The 25,439-nt window shown below is 40.5% G+C and overlaps 1 protein-coding gene across 14 annotated transcripts in view; it reads right to left on the bottom strand.

Moving 5' to 3' along the window:
* Positions 1–25,439, bottom strand: part of LOC124282593 (potassium voltage-gated channel protein Shaw-like) — a 133,763-nt gene that overhangs the window by 31,335 nt on the left and 76,989 nt on the right. The window contains exon 4 of one of the 14 annotated variants that reach the window (XM_046718603.1): positions 7,991–8,146. The exons of the other annotated variants lie outside the window; for them this stretch is intronic. The gene's annotated coding sequence lies outside the window, so the exon portion shown is untranslated. The remainder of the gene's footprint in view (positions 1–7,990; positions 8,147–25,439) is intronic. 14 annotated transcript variants of the gene reach the window in all.

The raw sequence follows: 25,439 nt of genomic DNA, 5'->3' as shown, positions 1-25,439 counted from the left end.
GTGTTCGTGAATCGCTGAATGTAATTCATAAGGAAGTTCGAATGGGGTGACATCAAATAGTGTTACCCACACAGCAACATATACAATTCTTTAGAAATACGCGACAACCCTATAAACAACCTATAAAACGTTGAAACGTTGCCTCTTATTGCTTCATCATAAAACCTGGGAAGTTTTTTGAGCAACGATGCAAAATTTAACGATGCAGGTGCAAACCAAATTTCCTTAATGTGCACATGACAACATTTGCACCTGATTATGCATTCAGCAATATGTGTTGAATGCAATATCTAACCAATGTAGTCCAAACCTAACCACGAACCAACAAGAGTGCACGCTGCTGAAATACATAAAGTAAACCGATACCACAAATTAGAAATGGCTGAAAATATTTTTGAGATCGAAAATAGAACGGCTGTCCGCTCTGTTCTCTTCTGAAATAGGTCGGACTTAAACGTGTATTACAGTACGGCGACTGTCAACTAGGAAGCGGCAAGTCCGGTCCCTGGTGTCAGATCTGCAAGACAATAATGCCAAGTCGGTTAGCAATGTTTAACCAGCACTGGAAAATCGATAATTTCTCACAGCAGATGGTAGAGAAAATCCAAGATGGCGACCATGGACGGCAAACAGAGTACGGAAGCATCTCTGCGTTGAGCTGAGTCGAGTAAATCAATGCAAAACATGAAAAGCAACACTTTGTGGATCGTTGCCAGTATCCCATAAACTACGCGTATCGCACAGCGAGAGTGGTGGCACATTATACAATTAAAACAATCGATTTCTCACAAACCTGATTTGACATGAAGTGGTTAACACGTTGTGGAATAGATTTCATGTTTATCTCCCGTCAGATGTAGCATTATAAGATGTTCTTAGTTCAAGACAGAATACAACTGATGTTGGGTCTGCTGATTAATGCAATATGGTACATAACATCCCATACCATGGACGTTAACGATAATATGGTCAGAGATACAAATGGGAGATCTTTTAAAAGATCCTTTCTAATACTATATCTTCGTTCATATAATATTGCAACAGAGGTCATCACTCAAAGCATAAACCACTAGTCCTCACTGGGCATTGAGTAAAATGACTATGCTTGTGTCCTTATTACAGCGGTAATAACCAGAGTCTATTTCTAGCCACAGTCCACCGAATGACCATCAGTCACTAATTACAACTAGAATTAATACTCCAGCGTATAAAATGATGACAAGGTGAATTATCCCAGGCATGGATACCGTTGAAGTGGACAGTGGTTATTATCGGTGGTCAAAGGAAGTAAATCGTGTCTTCCAGACCTTTGTCAGTGGGGCTTGATGGAGTATTGGGGGTCTTCAGCTACTTCCATTGTTCTGATTGTTTGCATGCGATCTCCAATATTCGAATAGTTCGACATAGACTAGTTTTCCTGTACTACGCGTTGCTTCAAAACTCGTTCTGTTTCTTTCATATACGTTCGACTTTGGAGTAACAATTTTCTCCTTTATGCAGCACACTGTTGCCTCCTTACTGATGCTGTAGTCCACAAAACTGTTGCTTTCACACGCCTCATCCTTGCATTCATAAACCTCGGTGATTCTTTCATACATTATGACAATGCTTTCATAAACCATACTTCCGCTTTCATACACCGCTACGCTTTTCATGCCCCTCACCACTATGTTCATATACCATAGTGGTTCTTTCATATATTACAATGACTTTCATAACTCACCGCTGCTTTCAAAAAGAAGGTTTATTTTGCATACGCTAGGGTGATGCGTTCATTATTCATATAGCTGTTTTCGTGCCTCTCACGATTGCATTCATGCATCCTACTGCTACTTTCATTTACCAAACGTTTGCCGTCTCCACCATTCGTGCTGTCATCAATCCCACTCCTACTTTCATACAACACAGGGATGCTTTCATATACAACAAAGTGGTGCTTTCATACCCTGCACTGTTGCCTTCATAAACCAGACTGCTGCTTCCGCTGACTTACCATAAAACAACCTTTCGCATCGTACCATTTCCGTCAGCTCGTTAAATACAGAACATAGATCCGACTATCACTTCGTTACACGTTTGAAATGAAAACAAAATATTCAGTTGGCTCTGGGATAGTGGTGTGGTCAAGTACACATCCCGATAGAAATGCCACCTTGGTATTCAAGAAACCTATTCCTACCATACCACTACAAGATGGATACAGCATAGCTGAAGGGTGTTCAACCCTACTGGCTGCCTTCTAGCAGCCATTACAAACAGGAATCATTTCTCAATTAGTTAGACTGTTTACAAAAATCAACACATTATAACATGGTCCTCCATTACGGATGGTTATTCGATATGTTCCAACACGTCGTCTCTTATTCTAAGCCTGATTCCAAACATCGCAACCCACGATGTCTCCTAATTGCTGAAGTGGGAGATTTTTATCTCGCATCTAAGTTCAGACGGAAGGTGCAAATTATCCTAACACGCAGTAAAGAACAAGCGTATGTTGTTTATTTGATATGACACAGAAGTCACACAAACCATTAGCATAATTTGAAGGCTCAGGGAACGTTCAAGTGAATTTATGCTTGGAAGAAAATTACTACAGCGAGTGCTTGACGTTTATAAATACAAGAACTGTCTTCAAGAGTGAGATGTGTAGCAGAGTTAATGATGAAGGAGTAGGGAGGGAGAAGTGTATTAACATTCAGCGATCTGGCCGATAGGATGGAGGTCACTGGAGGTACTGTAGATCGGGGAAGATTCCCCTGCTTCTTGTGATACGGTTACAAGGCTTTATATACTGAACATGTTCATCCACTACTCAACGGCGTATCTGTATATACAGTATGTCGGTTAGCCTTGCTCCAAGGCTGTACTGAATTCTAAGCCCATGGATGTATAGTAATTCTATCCTTCGAAAAGGCAAATCTAGATAAGCGGACAGTACAGACCCCAGTCTGTTATTTATTATTTTTTAGAATTTATCATTTAAACTATTAATTAGAGACTTGTGCAAGTCTATACATCAGTGTTCCTTTGCGCTTACCGACTTCATATCCTTCTGCTGTAAGAACACTAGACTAACGCTTAGTCTCCGAATATATATAATTTTAGTTGTAACAAAGAAACCCATTTAAATTGAAAAAGAGCCCCGGGGAGACCAGAGATTCAGAACCTGAGGAAATCTAGACTTGCTTCGGTTAGGAGCATTGCAGAGAGGGCTTGGCAGTGGAGAAAATAATGTGATTCAGGGGCTGTGAGGCAGACTATAGGAACACATATAACGCTTCTATACGTGCTCTCCTTCAGAGGTATTTGAACAAATGGAAAATGGTTTGTCCGTCCAGCAGTCCTTGATCGGTTTTATCTGGATTAACCTGCGTCATTAAGTATTACAAGAATTTAAAATGTATTCTTCAAACTTATGACAAGGTTACATATGATAGTATTCTGGGGTTGTTGTTTTTATATAATCGACTTTTATCAAAGTAATAAAGTAAGCATGTTGGCTTTTTCTTGAACTTGAATAATATTTCAAAATAACATTTGTTATCTATAGATAACTTCACAACTGTGAATTTGAATTTATGTGAAGTTTGTGATATTCTTCTTTCTGTAAATACAACTAAAGCAACAGGGCCAGATGGTATAATAAACGAACTACTTAAATTAACAGCGATTAGTCTAGCTCTTTCCTATTCTTACGAAGTTATTTTATACTTATCTCTCCAAAATAATTTTTTTCCGACAGTCTGGAAACAAGCATCAATAACGCCAATTCATTAAAAAGTTAATCTACATGAATGCTCAAACTATAGACCTGTAGCACTTACGAGTTGCGTAGTCAAACTGTTTGAAAGTGTATTTTCAAACATGTGTTCATTTATTTCAGGGAAAATGACCTAATTAATCTACAAACGGAATTTATGCCAGATGACTCAACATCATATCATCTCACATTCCTATATAATTTTATTGCTTGTGCATTAGAGGAAGGTAGAGATTTGTTTTTACGATGAAAGCAAATCCTTTGATAGGGTATGTCATGAAGGTATCATCCGTAAACGTAACGCTTATGGTATCCAAGGTGAGCTTCTGAAATGGTTCACAAGTTACTTAGAAAACAGAGTTCAAAAGGTAGTTATTAATGATTAGAGTTCAGAATCAAAATATGTACAAGCAGGGGTCCCTACCGCCGAATTCGCGTTATGAAAAGGTTTTGCTATTGCTGTGAGATAGGAAACCGGTTACGATGTCAACAACTAGATATGTAAACAAGCTAACTAATCACAAAAATATCAAAGCCCCTATACTAAGAAACGGGAGTACCATCATGTAGATCGCACATGAATATATACAAGATATACAACGCACTGTCCTCTAGTCAATTATGGGTTATACATATTCACATAATATCAGAGCCATCGCCTCGCGAAGAATGTGGTTGCTTCGTAATGGAGACCAACATGGCAAGCCAGCACCCACGCTGTATCAAATATAGAACTGTTATGCTTCCATACTAAGCTTCACTTCATATGTTACTGTGGCAAGCCACATCAGTAAGACATTTGACTGTGGCATAAACATGTCGGGCTTAGCAATATGTCAACACTACACAAGCTAGGAACAATCGTTGTCGGTCGGGAGGACTTCTGTCAATAACTGTCTGAGGTTTCCACCAAATCGCGTCTAAGCCGAGAAGACAACGAGACTTGGTAGATCAATCGGATTTGATTCGCCGGAGCTAGATTGTGGTTAGATTATTCATTTATGCGGAACATAACGTATGCATTCACAGTTTCTGCTGGACCTCAGGTCAATCATACTTTAAACACAACAGTAAACGTTGATATGGTTTAAGGTCGACGTTAACTTCAGGAACATCCATGTATCATGGGGCTGTGGGTGGGACAGTGGGAAAGATCTGGTTAGGAATGGGCTTTCCGTTGAGGTGTATTTCAAAAGAAGTATACTTCTCCAGTATGGTATTTATTAAAAGAACCGGCACCATGCAATCGTATTGAACATGCTGCCGGTTCGGGTGAAAGTAGTCTCATTAACGTAATATGCTGAATATATAGCGGAACATGTCGTGCTATCGAGTACCACAGGACAAAATATTGCATCACTCTCATTAGGTCATCAATTACCTATCTACTTTCCAAATTTCTAATCGAGTTGTCATTAAACGCGGAAGTGGAACCATTTGTAATTGGTGGCATGTCGTCACTAACGACGTAAGCCAGTACGTGACGCAATTTGACTTGCTGATCACCTAGGCAACAGCAGTATCATGCAAATAGGTTTTCTCGTTGTTGTATCATATTCAGTGATGAGTAGATTAACGATAAACGCCATCGGTCGTTCTCAGTAATGAGTTTGTTGGCATCATTGAGTTGGATCTTGTAGGAATAATTACGTCTTCATCATCTCATTGTTTCCAAGAGATAGCTTGCAAGGAGAAACGCAGATATTCCATGACAGACAAACGTCTTGGTGAATACCTGGCATGGATTACACTTGGCTTACAAAAACAAGGATTAAAATTTGCTCATAACGGGAAGGTTTACGCTTTTCTTACAGTCGCAAAGATTTCACTTGGCTTACAATAACAAGGATTAAACGTCGCTTACTATAGGAGGGTTTACACTTATTTCACAGCTGCAAAAAGTGTACTTGGCTTACAAAAAAAAGGATTAAACGTCGCTCACAATGGTAAGGTTTAAAGGTAGCTTACAGTGGCAAGGATTACACTTAGTGTACAATGATTAAACATAGCCTACAAAGGCAAGGCTTACATTTAGCTTACAGTGGCAAAGATTTCACTTGGCTTAAAATGCCAGTGATTCTTCTGGGCTTACAATGGCAAGGATTTCCCTTGGCTTACATATAACTATGCACATACCATTTCATTTCCTTTCTATAACTTGTATATGTGAACGAATGGTAATCGCAAATGATATGTGATGATAATTGTCAGTGCAAGAAACAATGCCCCCAATACAAATGTGATGTTGGTACTGTCAATAATGCCCCTATGTCATGACAATGGTCAGTGCACACAATAATGCCCCTATGTCATCACAACGGTCGTTATCCCCAATAACGCCCTCTGTGATCACAATGGTCGGTACACACAATAATGCCCTATGTAATAACAATGATTGTTATTCCCAATAATGCCCTCTGTACGCCCAACGTAGGATTATACCATCATTGAATCATCCACTGTTTTTCAGACAAGAAATGACTCCTGTAAACAACTACAACGATCCACTAAAACACGTCTACAAACAAAGCCAACATAGCCACATGTTGAAGTACTGTTGGTGTAATGAACGTTGAGGTCAATGCGCTGTGGACACCAGCTGTTACTCTACCGATTACATGTCAGCATCTTTTCATACTCATTTTCCCATGTATGACTGGGCTTCGACATTTTATAACCTTAGCTTTGATATACGATAGGAATGGATCGACATGAATTGTCCTAAATACAATCAATTCAGCGTTAAGGCATGCCACATTCATAGTGAAACTGAAGCTGTGACAACCTTACAATAATGACCAGAGCGTGACAGGTTGATCCAGCATTCACGTCAAGTAGCAATGAATATTTCATGCTAACAAAACAGAAAGTGAGATATCGGCTGTTGATTAGTTTAATGCTTATAACCGATTTAATATGACAGTATGATTTGCAAGGCACGGTTATGACTAGGTATGAAAGACCTGCAGAAAGGTACTATGTGGGAAGGGCATTGCCACATGCCTACTATAAGCCAATATGATGTGAAGGAGGTGGACGTTCCTAAGTTGGATAACTTGTGCCCAATCCATTTCATCCTTGAATAAAATATGTTTAAAACAAACAAAGGGATGATTACACGTACAGTATCCACAAGAGGTTGCTATATTGTGAAGGGGATTAATACACAGACAACTTTCACAAGGGGCTGTTTTGTTGAAAAGGGTATTCTTACATATACTACGCCATCAAGAGGTTTCTATGTTGCAAAGGCCATTAATTATTACATATATTACATGAACATCCACAAGAGGTTACTATGTTGTGAAGAACAGGACAACATACACAAGAGGTTACTGTGTATGTAACAGGACTACATACACAACAAGTGGTTACTATGTTGAGAAGAGCAGGACTACATACACAACAAGAGGTTACTATGTTGAGAAGAACAGGACTACATACACAACAAGAGGGACTAGAGGTTACTATGTTGAGAAGAACAGGACAACATACACAACAAGAGGTTACTATGTTGAGAAGAACAGGACCACAGAGTCAACGCCAACAAGAGGTTACTATGTTGTGAACAAGAGGACAATATTCACAACAAGAGGTTACTATGTTGTGAAGAACAGGACGATATTCACAACAAGAGGTTACTATGTTGTGAAGAACAGGACGATATTCACAGCAAGAGGTTACTATGTTGTGAAGAACAGGACGATATTCACAACAAGAGGTTACTATGTTGTGAAGAACAGGACGATATTCACAACAAGAGGTTACTATGTTGTGAAGAACAGGACGATATTCACAACAAGAGGTTACTATGTTGTGAAGAACGGGACTATATTCACAACAAGAGGTTACTATGTTGTGAAGAACAGGACGATATTCACAGCAAGAGGTTACTATGTTGTGAAGAACGGGACTATATTCACAACAAGAGGTTATGTTGTGAAGAACAGGACGATATTCACAACAAGAGGTTACTATAACGAAAAAGGATCAATATGCAATAAGCCCAATAACGACTAGACAATGGTAGCAGGGACCTTATACAAATTAGCCTTAAGAAACTATTGTTTTTCTTTTATGGCAAATAATTTGAAATTCATATAATCGGTTAACATGTAACAAGCGACGACACGAGCATTGCTATACACATCCAAACGCATAGTGTAGACAGAACATGTAAACGCATCACTCGGAATTAACTCAAGCAAAGCTTACACAAAAAATACATACTGAAGCTGTCTTGTTAGTGCAGGGAACTCCATGGGTGGAACGCAACACTAAACGAACAACCATTTGTCAACGCCGATGGTTTCAAATGATGAATGGTGACAGGCATTGCAGGGAAGGGTTCAGAACGAGGCTGTAATGGCCATAACGCCACCTAGCCTGAAGTCAAATACCAAAACATAATTGGTGACGAAAGGGAAGTACCATTAGGAAGAACACAGGTGTGTGTGATGATCATGACTAGAACAACGGATACTGCCAGAGACAAATTCTAGCAAAACAAACACGACCACGTGTCTTGGATTTCAACACGCTGTTGTATCTTCATAAGTAGAGGGCTTCAGATTGCTACCACGGATTGAGCAGGAAAGTATGGCAAGCTGCCAGGGACATATGCCTCAACTTATCGCAGATCAATGTAACCCTTCAGAGCTTCGCCCGCTTCTCGGCCATCGTGCCGAGTCAAGAGAAATAATCCTAATCAATATACTTGGAGTGGGTAAATTAATGGAAGGGTGATCGCTGGAATGATATATCTTTTCAAAGGGTATGACCACATACACAGGGCAGCGAGTTAAACAATAAACATGAGAGGCAACACGTGAACAAGCCTGAGCAAGAGGCGTAATGCTGTATGAACGGATCACAAATACTTCAATAGTAAAAATAGAATTCATTTTACAAAATCGGAAAATGAGTAACTCGAAAAGTGTTTGTGTTTCCAGGTTGCATCAGATTTGTGAAAGGTTTTAGGCGTGACTTCTTCAAAATTGTACGGTGACAAGCTTAACTTATTTATACTGTTTCTTGTCAAAATAGTTTACTAAACGCTAGAGTGTCTGACAGCGATACACACTCTATACTCACGTGTATGTTATCAGTATGTGAGGCATCAAGAACGCCAGAACACTCACAGTTCGAGGTTTGGGATTAAACACAAATAAATCCGCGCATTACGTGCATCTTTGAGAACAAGCTTGGCACGAAAATTCTCTTACCATAAATACGTTGTCATTTACGATACCACTGTGGAAAATATACCGACAGAATATATGACGTAGGTATTTGTACACTTAACACATGGTGGTGTATACATTAAAATGAGATAATGACTACTGCCAGAATGTCCTGAGACCGAGGAACTGGATGGGGAATACAAAATGTGTGTAGTTTACATGTTGATGACAAGTGTGTGCTTTGCAGATAATGAGTTCAGGACTCGTCGGGTTTGTTTATCACAGATTTATAGCAACAGAGCAGGAATATTACAATAGGGTATTTCTATCTTGATATGCCACATGTATTCACGTGCTTATGTCGTGTAACGACAAGGTCAGAAATAGTCCAGCTATGTTCGTTGGTTGGTTTGTTGTTTAAGGCCACACCCAGCAATATTCCAGCTATACGGCGGCGGTCTGTAAATAATAGAATCTGGACCTGACAATCCAGTGATCAACAGCATGAGCATCAATCTACGTAATTGGGATACGATGACATGTGTCAACCAAGTCAGCGAGCCTGACCACCCGATCCCTTTAGTCGCCTGTTACGACAAGCATGGGTTACTGAAGGCCAATTCTAACCCGGGTCTTCTCGGGTACCAGCTATGTAGATCACTGCATCCTGAAATCAATCGAGTCTGGACCAGACACACCCGTCTTTCATAATATCAACAATCTGCTATGCCGTTGGAGTACGGTGACGTGCAATAAGTCAAGTCATACCCCGATCCACCCACCTCTAAACTACCGATCTATTTTGTAAACATTTTACAAGCACAGGCTACTGCATGAAGCAGCGTTCGGCATTAACGTCGGAATTTGGGCCCCAAGCCGACTCAAAACCTCTCGGACCCACAGCTTTTGTTTTCTACAGGTCTTTATGGCCGACAGCTTTTTCATCCCCAATCACAAAGAGTATTATTTCCACATTTAGATATAGGGTATACTCATTCTGATCAGGACCAGCAACTTTTTATGGTTCTGGGTGCTTAGGGCCTGCATCTTTTCAGGGTTAAGGGAAAACACTGACGACCAATCTAACCCAGATTCAAACAGGTTAATGCGATACAAATTGAGCATTGGCATATTTAAATTAAATTCTATATATTGCAAACACCAACGCCATGGAGCATGACATCTCCACTTTTGAGAATCAAGATTCATTTTGGCGTTAAAGTGAGTGAGTATGGTTTTACGCCGCTTTTGACAATATTCCATCAATATCACGGCGGGGGAGATGAGAAATGAGCTTCACACGTTGTACCAATGTGGGGAATCAAACCCAGGTCTTCGGCGTGACGAACGAACGAGTTAACCACTAGACTACCCCACCGCCCTTTTGGCGTTAAAGGCAGACCAGTGGTGGCAATTATATGAACCGATCACCGATTCTCAAAAGTGGAGATGTCATGCTCCATGTCGTTGGTATCGTAACAAATGGTATGCCTGTCACTTACTTACTACAAACAACAAAATGCACGCAGGTTGGTGAGGGTCTGAATATAGACGAGATGCCAAATCTGTATTACCTCAATTGTAATACAAAATGATCAGGTCAGTAATATATCAAAGCTGAATAGACATGAATTAAGATTTGTGGTGTTCTGAACGAAACGACTACTGGATGCCAGCCTCTGAACCCCTTCTGAGAGGCATGAAATTCAACCATACCTATTTCCCAAACATTATTCCAGAAATAACGCCCCAAAACAACAGACCAGGCAATAACACCCCATAGCCTCTTTTCTCATTAAGAGGCCGTTGAAGTCGGCTTTGAAGTCGACTATAAACAAAAGCTGGAAGCTCTAGTGGCTAACGCTGTAAGGACTTACATCTATCGGGGGAACATACATATGAACCAGAGAGAAGCTTGAGCGGTGTAATTATTGCCTACGTCATTCCAGAACATTAAGTCAAAATATGTGATCTTGCACAGCAACAACCACAGTAAGAAATCTTCTACCTCGGTCAACGATACCAGTTCGACACCTATTTTCGTGCTCGCGCTCTCAGGACCCGGGATGTGTAATAAACGCCCATGTGTATCAACATGATTCAAAACACCATTGAAAAATGTACGTTCTAAGAAATAGAACTCTTTAAGTAATTAACGCATGGTGATGTAGTGACTTTGTTAACATACCAGCATAAACCTGTCTCCATCATAGACGGCAAATGGCCGATTCATATCGTCTGCGCATGAAATTCTCAACCTCGGATGCTTGTGATTCAAACCTTCGTTTGCTGACGATGAGTTACTCGAGATAAAATACTGTAATTCTGTTTTGATCCTTCCTTAAGTTGATTACACTGAATACCATCCTAAGACAGTGTATGGTGTTAATTTCGCCATGAGATTTATAGCATTACTTGTACATTCACCTTATGCAGCGACCGACACCTGTTCGAATCAATTCCATCAACATCTAATTAATTTTCTCATGAATGACAATTCCACTGTGGATAAAACCTGTAATATATCATTAATAATTTATCTTTGTAATAACTCTACACAAACATTTTGGATGGTTATGTTATTGGATCGTTGCCAAAATAAAACAATATCTGACTAAGGGCCAAGTGTGTCTCACCAGGTAATGTTGCCGACTTGGCAAGATTTCATGCGCAACCAATTATAACTGATTGCATATCCGGCCAAAAGCTTATTCAAAAGCATCTAATATGAGATCTTATATCGTTTTGAGACCAATGTCCCTATACAATGATCATAGACACGTACCTACATTGTCTTTAACTGTCATTTTGCCTTTTAGACCCAATAAAATGTATATAATACCATATTGTTCTAAATTATGGCGTACTACACGGTGCGTATTATTCATGAAATGCAAAAGCATTCACAGCATAAAAGTTTAAATACTATGTTATACGTTACTCGTATATTCATATTATATTTTATTCATTTACATTGGATACAGCCGACTAAATTATATGTACTTCCCGTATATATTAACTATATGAATTAAAGTACATGTGTCACCAAAGTCTTTATTGGCGATCAATAAAAGCTTATAATGTCTATTAAAATGTTGCGTAAATATAACCATTTCTCATAATTGAAAACAATCACAGAAAAGGTAGGAAAGAAGTGCTTATACAGGCTTACGTTGATTGCTATAGGCGTAACCGACAATGACCTGAGAAGACAGGAATTCAGATTAAATTGGAACAATTCTATTTTTATACATCCCTCTCGACACATCTGGAACACTGGTCTGTCTAAATCTATCGTTATTATAAAAGCGAATCTTGAGTGGAATGTTTACGCGAGGAATTTATACAGCCGCAGGCTTAAAACGTGTCAATCCAAAATAATCAAATGCTTTCTTCCAGGAATATTGCAAGAGTTTCCTACCAGGAATGGGGGCTTCCGTGTTTGGTTTGGGGATCTTATGACTCAGGGTGTTCACGGAACATATCAATTTAAAATGTCTTTACATCTTTGGAAGCTCTCCCTCGAGGGAGTTGGTCCCCGTAGAACTGCTTTCAACTTGTATCGTAAATATTTCACCAGTGGTTCCAAGCCGTAAACAACGGTACAGTTAGCTGATTAACACTTGCAGGACAGGGATTCCATACAAAGAAACATTTCTAAACTTAGCCATCTGATATATTCTCTAATTATCTATACAGCAACCTTCGGAAGCCCCCCTGGCGTGTTACATGAAATTCTGATTGGGTAAGTGACAAGAGTTTTAACGCCATGGGTGGTGATATAACCGATATTACACGCCGGGTTGCTGACTGTATTCGAGTCAGTAAGTGGTACGAGGGTTGAGAGGAAACGGTAATAACCGCTGTTCAGGTGTGATGGAACCTTAAATTAGCTTCCATATGATCAATGTGTTGTTGCTGTGGTTTAACGCTGCATATGACGACGATCTGTAAATAATCGAATCTGGACCAGACAATCCAGTGATTGGCACCGTGAGCATAGATCTGCGCAATTGGGACACGATGACATGAATCCACCAAGTCAGCGAGCCAGACTACCTGATCCTTTTAGTCGCCCTGGTTGCCGAAGACCAATTCTAAGCCGGATTCTCACGGGTCCATATGATCAAGGCGATCTTAGTCTGTTGTACCGCCAGTGTTATGGAAATCTACACTGTCAAGGTAAGAGAACAACCAGTTTCGAATACCCGACAATGCAGATTCCACTTGGTGAAAAATGATGAAAAATTAGCAGTGGAAAGTTAAATGGATTACCAAAAAATCAGTGATGACACCGGGTGTTCACGACAAGTCTGAACAGTCTTTGAACAGAACCAAGTCACAGCTTTGAAATGATATGTCCAAGCTGTCTCCCAACATCAACTTCCCCAACCTATAATGACCACTTTCCTCAAACACGATTGCAAACAAACACGAGTCCCAGTTTATAAAATGATAAATAACTCATGATCTTGTTCTACCGTTTCCTTGAAACTTGCAAATGTCGGCAATACATCAAATTTACAGCACCTTAAATCTTGTACCATTACCACTGGGCTGAAACGTGTTCACAGATCCAATGAAAGAGCCGTCTGATGCTTTGACTGGTCTGCCATGACTGGTTCCAGTACCAGGGCAGGGTTTGTCGATAAATTACTTCCACGACGTTGGCGATGCAGAACGTTGTGTTTGTGGCATTTACATTCCAGATACAAATAACGCAATTACTGAACACAAATCTGTTGTAAACGTACATCTGATGTCTTGTCATGGTATCATAAGAGTACCCAATAAAACAAAGAATGTGTGTTATGGAAGAAGCTGTTTCAGGATGGGCTTCCAAAGGGAATACAGTTTCTCCCGTGCTACATTACTCAACGTGCACCTACAGTTGACGTGATGCTACAAAAAGCCGACAGGACCGACAAAGTCCACTGATTCTTGGTGCCAATTCCACAATCCTCGTTATTTTATCACTACACCCGTGTCAGTGGATTTTCCGAAAATCTTCTTTTCACTTAGGTATAAGCGCAAAAATTAATATAACCGCTGTGATATTATACCGTAAAGGTAACGTTACGCCCAACTCACTCCCGCTTTCTGTGGCACCAACCAGCTCTCACACAGCGGCCGTGTTGAATGGGCCCGGCAGCCGCCATCCGTGACTGAGTTCTTGTAACGTATCTTTATGGAGATGCTATCTCGGTAGGTTGAAGCCTACAGCCTAAAATTGCGCGAAGATCTACATCTCCGTTATCTGCCGTCGTTCTTTCTGCACGGGGGTCGTAACTTCATTGTTCTTTTAAGATAGCAACGTCTACCAGACAGTTTTATAGCCCAACAGCATTTCCAACCCTGCGTTTATCAGATATATATACAGTGTACAGAAACCGGCACGATAGCTCAGTTTGGATGACTTGCAAACATTTGATCCGAGTAAATACGACGTACTAAATATGAAACGTTTGTATCAAAACATAACCAGCCTTGAATATCCCTGAAAATGATTGGGCGTGGAGAATCGCGGTGAAAATTGTAAGGATGGATCACTGAAAATAAGCGATGCCGGGAGCTTACGAAAAGGGGTCGTGTCGCAACGTCACTGTGGTGTTCGCATCACGACGTCACTGTGGTGTTCGCGTCAAAACGTCACTGAGGTGTTCGCATCACGACGTCACTGTTGGGATTGGGTAGAAACTGTAGTCGATTCGGATGATAGATACCATTGGGTGGCAAGTTCCGAGACCTCCTCTAGGTACAACTTTGTATATTTCCACCAATATTGATATGGGTGTTAACTGTTCATGAAACCATTCATGAAGTAATATTCTTTGCAAGGAAAAGACGTCCTGATGCGGGGGTGGGGGTGGGGTGGGGGTTGTGTGTCTTAACACAAGACTTATTTTCTGATTCTTATTGCTCATAAACATGTAAATTTATACCGCATTTCAGGTAGGTGGTTATGCCTTTCCAAGACCAGTTGTCATACTGACTGCAGAGGGTTAAAGTAACCAACACCTGCCAATCACTTTCACCTCAACAAAGTTTCATCATGATCACTGTGTTAGTGTTACAGCATAGAAAAGGAATCAAGTAAAATGTTATCTTAGATAAAACGCCGAGATTACGTTGTTCACAATAGTCGGATACAACAGTTACTTGATACATTTGGTTTCCTAGAAGATGACATTTTTAACAATAATGCAATGATTCTGCAATGTAAAACAGAATATATGAACTCAATGCCATTAACAAGCAAAGATATATTTCGGTCTGATAAACGTTTCAGCTCACGAGGTTTTCTATTTCTGGGGAAAGGATCCTTCAAGAAAGTAAGGTTGCTCCACAACTCACTGTTGATAAACTTTAAGACTAATGGCCTGCTTCATGAGTAATATCTCACGATTGAAATTCTATAATACCATGAAACGGTTTCATGAACAGAAGGTGTTGAAGGATACGCAGATACTTCAACTGAGATTTCTCGTCCAGGTTTTATAACGTCTTCTCTCCTGCAACTTAATTCCTAACCTGATTAAGGGATGTTTATCGAATGAACGGACTCCTTGTGGAAAGAATAATTTATGTAGTTGTGATATATAAGCTACAGATACACATTAACTTGATGTATTGCGAAGAATACATTTAACCGTTGACTGAGAAGTGGGTAAAGAAGCATCAGCTACAGAACATTCATATAGAACTGTGCAAGATCAAACACATTCAGATATGTCCTCATTTGCATGTTAAACGAAATAGGCTATGTGTATGATATATGGCAGACGTGCGTGCTTTTTAAGCAAACAGTGCTTTGCTATTGATTAATGTTTGCTACAAGGAATGACACAGGAAGTGTGCCTTCTAAATCACCGGTAGTAAACGCTTCCTGGTGAAATAAAAATCCTCATATCACATTGGCCACGTTGCAAAGTCGACCGAGTATGGGATTCAGGTATGACCGTTAAGCTGGTGATAAAGAGAGCAGTAATCTGGTTTGGAAAGCGGCTGACCTCAGTGACGGACGCTACAACGTAGTAGTATTGATGCTGAATTTGTGAAAAGAAATGGAACAGCATATATGAAAGAATCCATTATGACATTTACTTAAACACAAAGTCCTTTGATTCATGTTCTTAATAAAAACAATCATAGAGAGTAACTTGGGCATTCTTGGGTAATGCATCGTAAATGTAGTATATCTGAAACATGAAACACTTTATGTAATATAGCATTATATATGTAACGTAATCATCCAGTAATAAAGGGGGCGGCCGGGTAGCCTAGTGGTTCGAATCCCCACATGGGTACAATGTGTGAAGTCCAATTCTGGTTTTCCCCGCCGTGATATTGCTGGAATATTGCTAAAAGCAACGTAAAACTAACCCCACTCACTCACTCCAGTAATAAAGAATCAATGAGATTATTTAGCAACCTACAAGTAAATTATTTATTTCAATATATATTTCATAATTTATATTTTATAATAAGGAGGGATTCTCACCTTACGTAGGCAAAAGTGTGAAGGTAAAGCAATAACCCTCAAGACGAAAAGTCACACCATATCTCGAGCATATGTAAATAACACTTCTGTCAATGATACGCCCTCTTACCATGGGAAATCCTGTGATATCTCCTACAGATCCCTCGATATCCTCAAGCCGCACTGCACCTATATCGGCTCTGCTCTCAAACAACACAACAAAGCATTCCCCTCAATTTTGATAGCAGAGGAATCTTTCCTGCCATTTTTTCTGGGCTAGTTCATTCCACATTGCTCAGTTGGCGGCCATATTGGATTCCCTGAGTGAGACCCCCAACAATGTGATCCAACGTTCAGGACACCGGGTAAATGTTTATTCAGCATCTCTTTTGTGTACAAACTACCTATTTTGAACGCTCACTGGTACCTTCACTTACGATCACTGCGTGTGGTTCTTTAAATTACGTCCTTGGCCGCGAGGGGCGATGTTTGTTCATGTGACCACAAAACGATGTAGACAGGAAGATAGCTACAAGTGTTTATACAGGAGAAGACTTGTACATAATTCAAAACTCACACGACCTTAACAATAGACGCTACCGTACAACGCATATTTTGAAAGAAAAAGATAATAACAACAGATGAATGAAACAACTTCACAAGTACCAACAAACTGAATTCATTTACACATCAATACCACATATCAATATAAATTTAACTAGTATATTATTCATGGAACATTTCTGGAGCAGAACACTCGCTGCCAAAATCCCAATGAGCCGCTTCAAAAGACCAATATCAACTGACCAACATCGTCCATATCAACAAGTTTAAACTGTGATCCATGGCAAATGAATTTCTCAACATTCCCACAACCTAAATGCATTTTCGATTTTTCCACTGTTCCCCTTCCCTGACTAGCCACGAATCGCCCCAAGCTGAAGAGAATGACTGTGTATTCTAACCCTAAAAACAAATCACATTGTAAAAGTGTCAGCCATTCTATAGGAGCCAAGGTTTACACACTGCCTTCTGTGAAACCTCTCGTTCCTATGCTTCAACTGTTTGCTAACTTCTCCAGGTTAAACCGCATAATGCCTGTAGTCGTGTCTATTGCATACAACAAGTTCCGTGATTGTGTTCCATCACACTGCCTTGAGGTGTTTGCCTAGCTGAAACTGAAGCCACGACCAGGCAGACCCAATATCTTCGCTGATACAGTGCATGGCCATGCTAAGCTTAGAGAATCCATTTCTCTGATTCAAGTGAAAATTAGATTTATGACACAGAAATCAATCGAATCCCAATTCGGCCGATTCTCCTCTGGAGGGGAAACACAAGAACTCGTGTGTTGATCGAATCAGCGATGGTCTCATGCTGACCTTTCCGGTGTGACCTCCAAGATCGCGTCATTGATCAGCTGATTGTGACGTCACACAGGCAAATAACTCTATATTCAGTTGCCAAACGCAAAGCCATTCCAATCTTCATCATGTAACTTGCTCTGCATAAATCAACCTTAATTTGTATCCATAACTTTGAACACTAACGCTTAAGCTGGATAAATACATGTATTAATGGTAATAGAAAAAGCTGACCTGCTTAATGTAAAAAAATAACAGTTGGAACTAACACGATGTATTCGTCAAGGCATTCCTGAAGCATAGAAATATAAAGAATCAAAAAATGAATTTCCAGCAAATACCAAGAACCACGCGCTTAAAGCAGCAGAGCCATAATCTAACCGACTTGTGAATGTGGACTAGTAAATTGGACATTGTTTCCAAGTCTCCCTGCTTGACCTTTCTTTAATACTCTCGCGAGATCAAGAAATCCCTTCTCTAAGTGGATGGCTCTCAAGGCGGGAGGCAAGACTTATTACATGGCGCCAAAGCCCACAAACTACCGCATGTTCCACAACGGAGAAGTAACACAAGCAAGGAAATCTTTAATCACAAACCCAACACGCAATCACAAAGGGTACGAGACTGATTTGTGTGTCTGTAGTTCACCAAGACGCTCAAATATCAGGAATTACTTCTCACTGTTGGAATCGCGGTTATTAATGAAGAGCTGCGTCGAGTGTCCACGTGACGCTCTGCTTCTCGAAAACCCTCATTATCATAGCGAGCGTGGCGATGCATTTTGGATGTGGCGTTGTGGGACCGTGTCAGGCAATTTGACATTGCACGTTTATCATTCACAAAACTAGTAGCAACTAAACAAACAGGAATGGAAGTCGAAAGGAAATACGCGGACAAAGTACTGATTTTGCCGTTGTATATGTCACTGGTCTTCCTGCAGTTGAAAATTCTTCCTTCGCAATTGTACCACAACCTTTGTACCACAATCGATGTCATGGCCGTTCTTGGCAGTCATGTGCTATTTTGTCAACGAAAGAGCGTTGCCACATATGAATAAACTCGGCCAAACAGTTGTATTAACGGGATATTGTAAAATCAAGATAATGTCCCCATTTCTAAACTTTAACTAATTATGTTGTCATGAGTTCACCGATTCGAAACCCTTCATACTTTCCCGGGACGTTAGGGTAGCCTGGTGGTTCACTCTTCACGCCCAAGACCCGGGTACGATTTCCCAAATGGGTACACTGTGTGAAGCCCATTTCTGTCCATCTGTCATTGATACTGATAGAATATTGCTGAACGCGGCGTAGAACCGATTCGTTGGATCATATTTACCCAACGAACGTTTTCCCCTTCAACAATGCATCTTTTCATGACACAGACGTGATCTAGTGTTGAAAGGGGCATCTCCATACGTACATCGATGATGTAAATTTTGGGCGGCTAAAAACGAACTTGACAAACCTCTAGTAATTGGCTTTATCACGGAACCAGCAGCTAGCAGTGTTCGTCGGCTGCTCGTCGTCATGTTGACAAAGCATTTACCTCGCTCTACACGACCATAAAGACCCTCTCAGTGGCCGTAGTTTATTTATGATCTCTGATGGAGATGCTTATATCAAAGACACCCTATGTGCGAAATAAGAAATCCCGTGTAGGGGGTTTGTCAGACCATCAGCAATAAACTAAAATTAAACATGACTTTTTTTTCGGAGGGCAAAACTCGCTGCAAGACAACAAAGAACAAGTGTTCTTCTGAAAAGTGGGTCATCAATGACGTCACGCTCGAGGAGGGTACTTGAGAAACGTCACGCATCTCGATAGAATTTGCTGAATAACTAAGTCTATATTATATGTAAAACCTTGCTATCTTTGACCATGCCCGGTCTTTCAGGAAGTGAGAAGGAAAGAAAGTTTGGCCGGTTTGCCATACTACACGGAAGACGGAAGGGGTGTCTTACGGGAGGAAATGTTCCTGCAACCACCACCACACATACACTGTCTGCTGAACACTGTGTGGTCATCTGGTGTTTGTCTACTGTCGGTCTGGTATTGCAGTTCAAATGGCTTGATTCAAACAGTGTAACGTGAATACTCTCGAACACGGAACAGACACTACCAAGGCAGGCCTCATAACACCAGGATACTTCAACTAGTCTTTAAGGTCCACATGCGACTGAAATATTGTTGTTTCCAAGTTCAATTTCATCCCTTCTTTCAACAGGTAAATTTCAGTTCCAACAGTTATATACAGTGTCATTTGAGAGATACAGTGAAACACAACGTGATCCTGTGTATTTGATTCGTAAGCTAACCTGTGTAAAACGTCAAGTATAAGTTCATATCATGCGACTGTGTACTAGTATCTATCTTGGGCATGGCCACTAGACCTGATAGCGAGGTAAAACAGGAAGATACCTCCGACTTTAAGAATACTCAAACTGCATTCTCACGGGTAGATAATACGCATTATAATATATATCAACGTAAAGAATCGAACCCAGATCTCCAACGGAGATACAAGCCACCACTTAACCGCCTGGCTACCTCACCGCCTCAACATTATAAACTCCAACAAAAGATAATTGATATAAAAACGTGGAACTGAACCCACGTGTTTAGATGTCGGGTAAGGTCCTAAATAATGAGCACCCTCACCCACGCATAAGACTAGTTCCTTCCCACCTAGTCACAACGATCTAATGCAACTATAATTTAGGATACACCTTCAAATTACCACCTGCAGTAAACGTTACCTATGATAAAGACCTGTAACACATGAATACATGCATGTTCTCTATCTGTCGACAGTGATAGGGGGCGCCACGCATAGATAAACCAGATGTTATCACAGACGTAGGTGAAATACCTGGTATATATCCTGACCAAGTAACGATGCTCATGTGTTCCACATAGACCATGAGAGCGTACAATGGTGAAAACATTACAGAGCTTCCAACACAGATATCTCATTTGTTGATGTATTAATGAAGTGTGTCCCTCGTTTATTTAACGAGTTTTGTTTACATGAAATTATCACCAGTCAAAACATACCAAACATCAAACGAAATCGCTTCCGGTGGTTTCTCGCGTGGCTTTAAACGTCATTGTTACATTAACAGTTAAAGTGTTTACAGATCGTTGATTCTTCGTATGTCTAAACGTATAAGAGAATGTCCAGTTTTTCTCATCTAATTTAAATATTGTTTAGTTTCTTTTCCACTAGCACTAAAACATGGACTCTCCCATTAATGGTGTTCTGGTGTTTGTGTGTAAACAAACGCTTAGTCTCTGAATATATATAATTTTGATAGTAACAAACAAACCCATTTAAATTGAAAAGGAGCCCTTGGGAGACAAGAGATTCCTGAGGAAATGACTTGCTTCATTTAGGGCTTTAGCATTGCAGGGAGGGCTTGGCAGTAGGGAAAGTAATGTGGTTCAGGGACTGAGAGACAGACTAGCTTGTGTGTTACTTTTCATTAACACATGCTATCCCACGGCTGCTTACACATGGCCTATTCTTACCAGGTAAGCTAGTGGCGGATAACATGACAAAATTCTCATGGTCTGACCAACCGATCCCCTATTTCTTTCGTTTGTACACCGTTTCCTTGCCGAAGGACGTTAAACAGCAAGGACAATGGCTGGGGCACAAAAACTACAAGTTATAAAGGGAAAGGTTCTCATGTTCACGCTCACAAAGCGTCCGACCTTAAGGTTTTTAATCATAAAAGTATTGTGGCCGATTGACTGTAGACGCAACAGCTTGTCCGGGGCATTGAGCACAGTTTGTATATGAAATGTGAAATGATACGTGTATCTACATCACCATGTGCCTGTCACATATCCGTATATAAATAATTGTATATTTGATATTCTTGAAAATACTTTGAAAAACGAGGTAGTCATTAAACGAGGGAGAGAGAGAGAGAGGGAGGGAGGGAGATGGAGTGTGTGAATGTGTGAGTGAGTGAGTGTGTGTGTGTGTTTGAAGATTGTGATGATTCATGGCAACACATATGATCGGATATGGTATATGCAGCATCCCTAGCGAACATAAAAAGAGAGGCACTTATTTAAACATTGAAAATGTGAAGACAGTTTCAACGTCTTTTTCAAGTATCTTTCCTTAAATGTCGACCACGAACGTCGTATTTTTATATTTTGGGTATCAAATATGACATTAAGAATTCCCATGCTTGTATGTTGCAGTTCGTTCGCGTATGTATTAGTAGTTTATGGTGATGGGTGCGCTATGGGGGAATGACGCTGTTAGAGTTGATGGGGCTAACGTAAATAATGGGGCCGAAGTTGGAAGGTAAAACAGAAACTATAAACAAGAAATTTCTGCTTAAGGTAGAATCCACTGTATTGTACAATCGAATGAGCATGGGTTTATTGATGACTAGCAAATAGCCATGACACCAGGTGTTCGCCAAAGTGGTGCTCATCACTAGTGTTGGGAATTGGTTGAATTATCACAATTGATGATTGGTTCAATACCAACGACCAATCATCGAAAAAAATTGGTTAGCGTCATTTTTCAGATTTTTCTATTCAGGTTGTAGTTGCAGATAAGTATAAAGAAAAAAACATTTGGTTCTCTGTTGTTGTTTTTTAGAAACTGCACAAATTACATTTGCAGATTTCACATCCAGTGTAAAATGATTCAGTTCCAGTGTAACATTAACTTCCCAGATTCTTCAAGAAATATTCAGTCATGACTTTTCAGAAAGTGAAGTGAGAAATAAACACGTTTTCAGGCCCTGACAACGTCCTAGATATGTTCCACCAAGTATTTCAAACTCTATTACAGCGGTTCCAAAATCGTTTGTGTTCGATTATGAGAAAATGTGATCGATTACTTGATTGTTTGGCCACTGCGATCAATCTTCGATTATTTCAATTAATCGGACCACCACTACTCATCACAAACACATACAAAGGCGAGTCAATTGTTTACAAGTAAAGAGTTTGGTTTTACGCCGCTTTTAGCAATATTCCAGCAACACCACGGCAGGGGACACCAGAAATGGGCTTCACACATTGTGCCCATGTGGGGATTCGAACCCGGGTCTTCGGCCTGACGAGCCAACGCTTTAACCACTAGGCTACCCCACCGCCCCACAAGTAAAAGAAAACACATGAACACATGGTACAAGTGAAAATAGCGAACTGAATCGGACACTTGGAAATGTCCTCCACATATCTACGATAAACTATTTAGATATCTATAATGATGCCATGAATGCTAGCTACAGGTGCTGGATAATTGGACCACGGTCAGCCTCTAAAACATACCAGCACCTGTACGGAGACGCAGTTATGAAGAAGTTCATCTGTTATCCCTGAAGTCACTGATGCTACAACTCTGAAACTGCAACCTGAAGATAAGATGAAATCTGACTGCTGCGGCATGTGAGTGAAGGAGTGAGTTTGGTTTTACGCCGCTTTAAGCAACATTCCAGCAATGGGGACACCAGAAATGAGCCTTACACATTGTACTATTGTAGGGAATCGACTCCGGGTCTTCGGTGTGACGAGCGATCGCTTTAACCACTAGGCTACCCTACCATCCCGGGAAAATATGAATGGTTTCAAATCTGTGAACTCATGACAACATAATTAGGTGCAATTAGGGAATCGAACCTAGGTCCTCTGCGTGACGAGAGAACGCTTTAACCACGAGGCTACGTGACGCCCGCATGTGTACCTATGCCATGAATTACATGTACAGATGAAGATGCATGTTTTCTTGTTAAAATAGGACGAGGCTCCATCTCCTAATAACTGTCTCAAAGGTTTCCAATAACTGTGTAAATATGGTATTGTTTTGACAATGACAACAGGATAACAGCAATATCATTCAGCCTTACTACCGATGTCTACTTACAATTACTTACCCGAAGACGATTGCCAACCTAATTCAGAATATAATCATCACTGGACGTCCAAGTTTGCAAATGAAACCAAACAAATCTGCGGTGTATTAGCTTACAGTTCCTAAACATGCCTAGGTTCATTTTATTGGCTGTAAATAGCCAATCCCCGATTGATTGAAACTGTCAGAAGCATATTGTCTGTGTACTCCACCTACCGCTAGAACAGCCAATGAGACTTAGTGTATCAATCAGGAAAAACACGGCACGGCATTCAGGCAAGTCAGAGAATGACCTGGTCCTCTAGACGTACCGTTCACCTCACAAACACATCAGTGTCGGAACAGTGCAGGTTGGTCGTACTGCTTGACTCCATTGTCTGCCCAGTGGTGTCCCAACGATTACTTAGCAATCCATCTGCACATTCCAACACTCCTTACACGCCGGTTCCACAAAACCAGGATTCCCGACGGCACCCTGTTCTAGAAGACCCGACCAAATAGTTATGCTACGCAAAGTAGCGCCAAAGTAAAGATCCACATCAAAGCCTGGTGATCCATGGGACCAAAGCACTGGCCTGACATGGTGTCAATAATGCACGAAATGTGCCATTTATTCGATTTTCAATTGCCGATCAGTCACTGCAGCTGTGGCAATCCACGGCCTTACTGTAGCCTATAGTTCTACAGCTGCCAAGCCTTTCAACCATTAGCATCGAGGAACAGACACACTAAATGCGTCCAACTAATGATTTACTGGAGTATTTAATTCTTATCTGAAGTATTTGTCTATATGCGGGTCTGAGAATGTTTATGTCCCCAGGGGCTATTATCAAGAGATTGTTTAGACTTTAATTTGTCCTTGGTGCAATGAGTTTATCCTTTGAAATTCAGTGGAAAACACAACTAGCACCATCAGAGTCGAGTAAAAAGACAACTACGTAAACCAACATTGTCAAATTTGAAAATAATTAAACTTGAAAAATTAGATTTTCCAGTGTTTTGGAAACCTGTCTGAAGTTACCTCGATTCTGTACCAACCACAGAATACCACACAAGGTATACACATGCATCATGATTGTAAAGGTATTTTATCTATCTTCAAACACGCTGCCAACAGATCAGAAATCGAGTTAGAATCACGATTCTCTACAAAAAGAAACATATAACATAATAATACCTCACTTTTCTCACTCAAAATAAGGAAGCCGACAGTTCCTTAGAAAATAACGATAGCTCTCAAATAAAGTCCTTTTCGCACGTTTGCTGGGTAAAGTTTCATCAGATACGGGCATTGCATACCACTCATTTCGTTATCGAGAGTTTTATTCCTTTGAAACTCGACTACAAATCGGGGCAGCGAGTGCTTGTCATTAACTGAGCGCAATACTCCAGACATCATCTATAATGGATGCCCACCACCAGCTGTGACGTACAAGTTGGCTTGGATGTTACATAACACACCAATATGTACTCCAACCTCAGCCAATCAATACAACACAACTTGCTGGCACGCATTCTCCGTGAGGGCTAATAATTCTGGAAGAATGGCCCGGGTCGACGATGCAGATACATTGTCATTCTGGTTTTACATAAACATGGCTCATGTCAAGCATAATAATCTAAATTGGTAAATATCGCCTCAAGCAGCACTGTTGCCGCTATTTCATCAGTTCTTATACATTTGTATACTTTTAGTTCCAATAATTTGGATTTGAGGTCGTACGAAGCAGTACCTATGTCTAAACTCATCAGGTGGTGATCGCAG

This window comes from Haliotis rubra, unplaced genomic scaffold (genome assembly GCF_003918875.1).
Source record: "Haliotis rubra isolate DU_JTF1 unplaced genomic scaffold, ASM391887v1 Scf30, whole genome shotgun sequence".
Lineage (NCBI taxonomy): Eukaryota > Metazoa > Mollusca > Gastropoda > Lepetellida > Haliotidae > Haliotis > Haliotis rubra.
The sequence above is the reverse complement of the archived record's forward strand: the minus strand, read 5'-3'. Positions and strand labels throughout refer to the sequence as shown.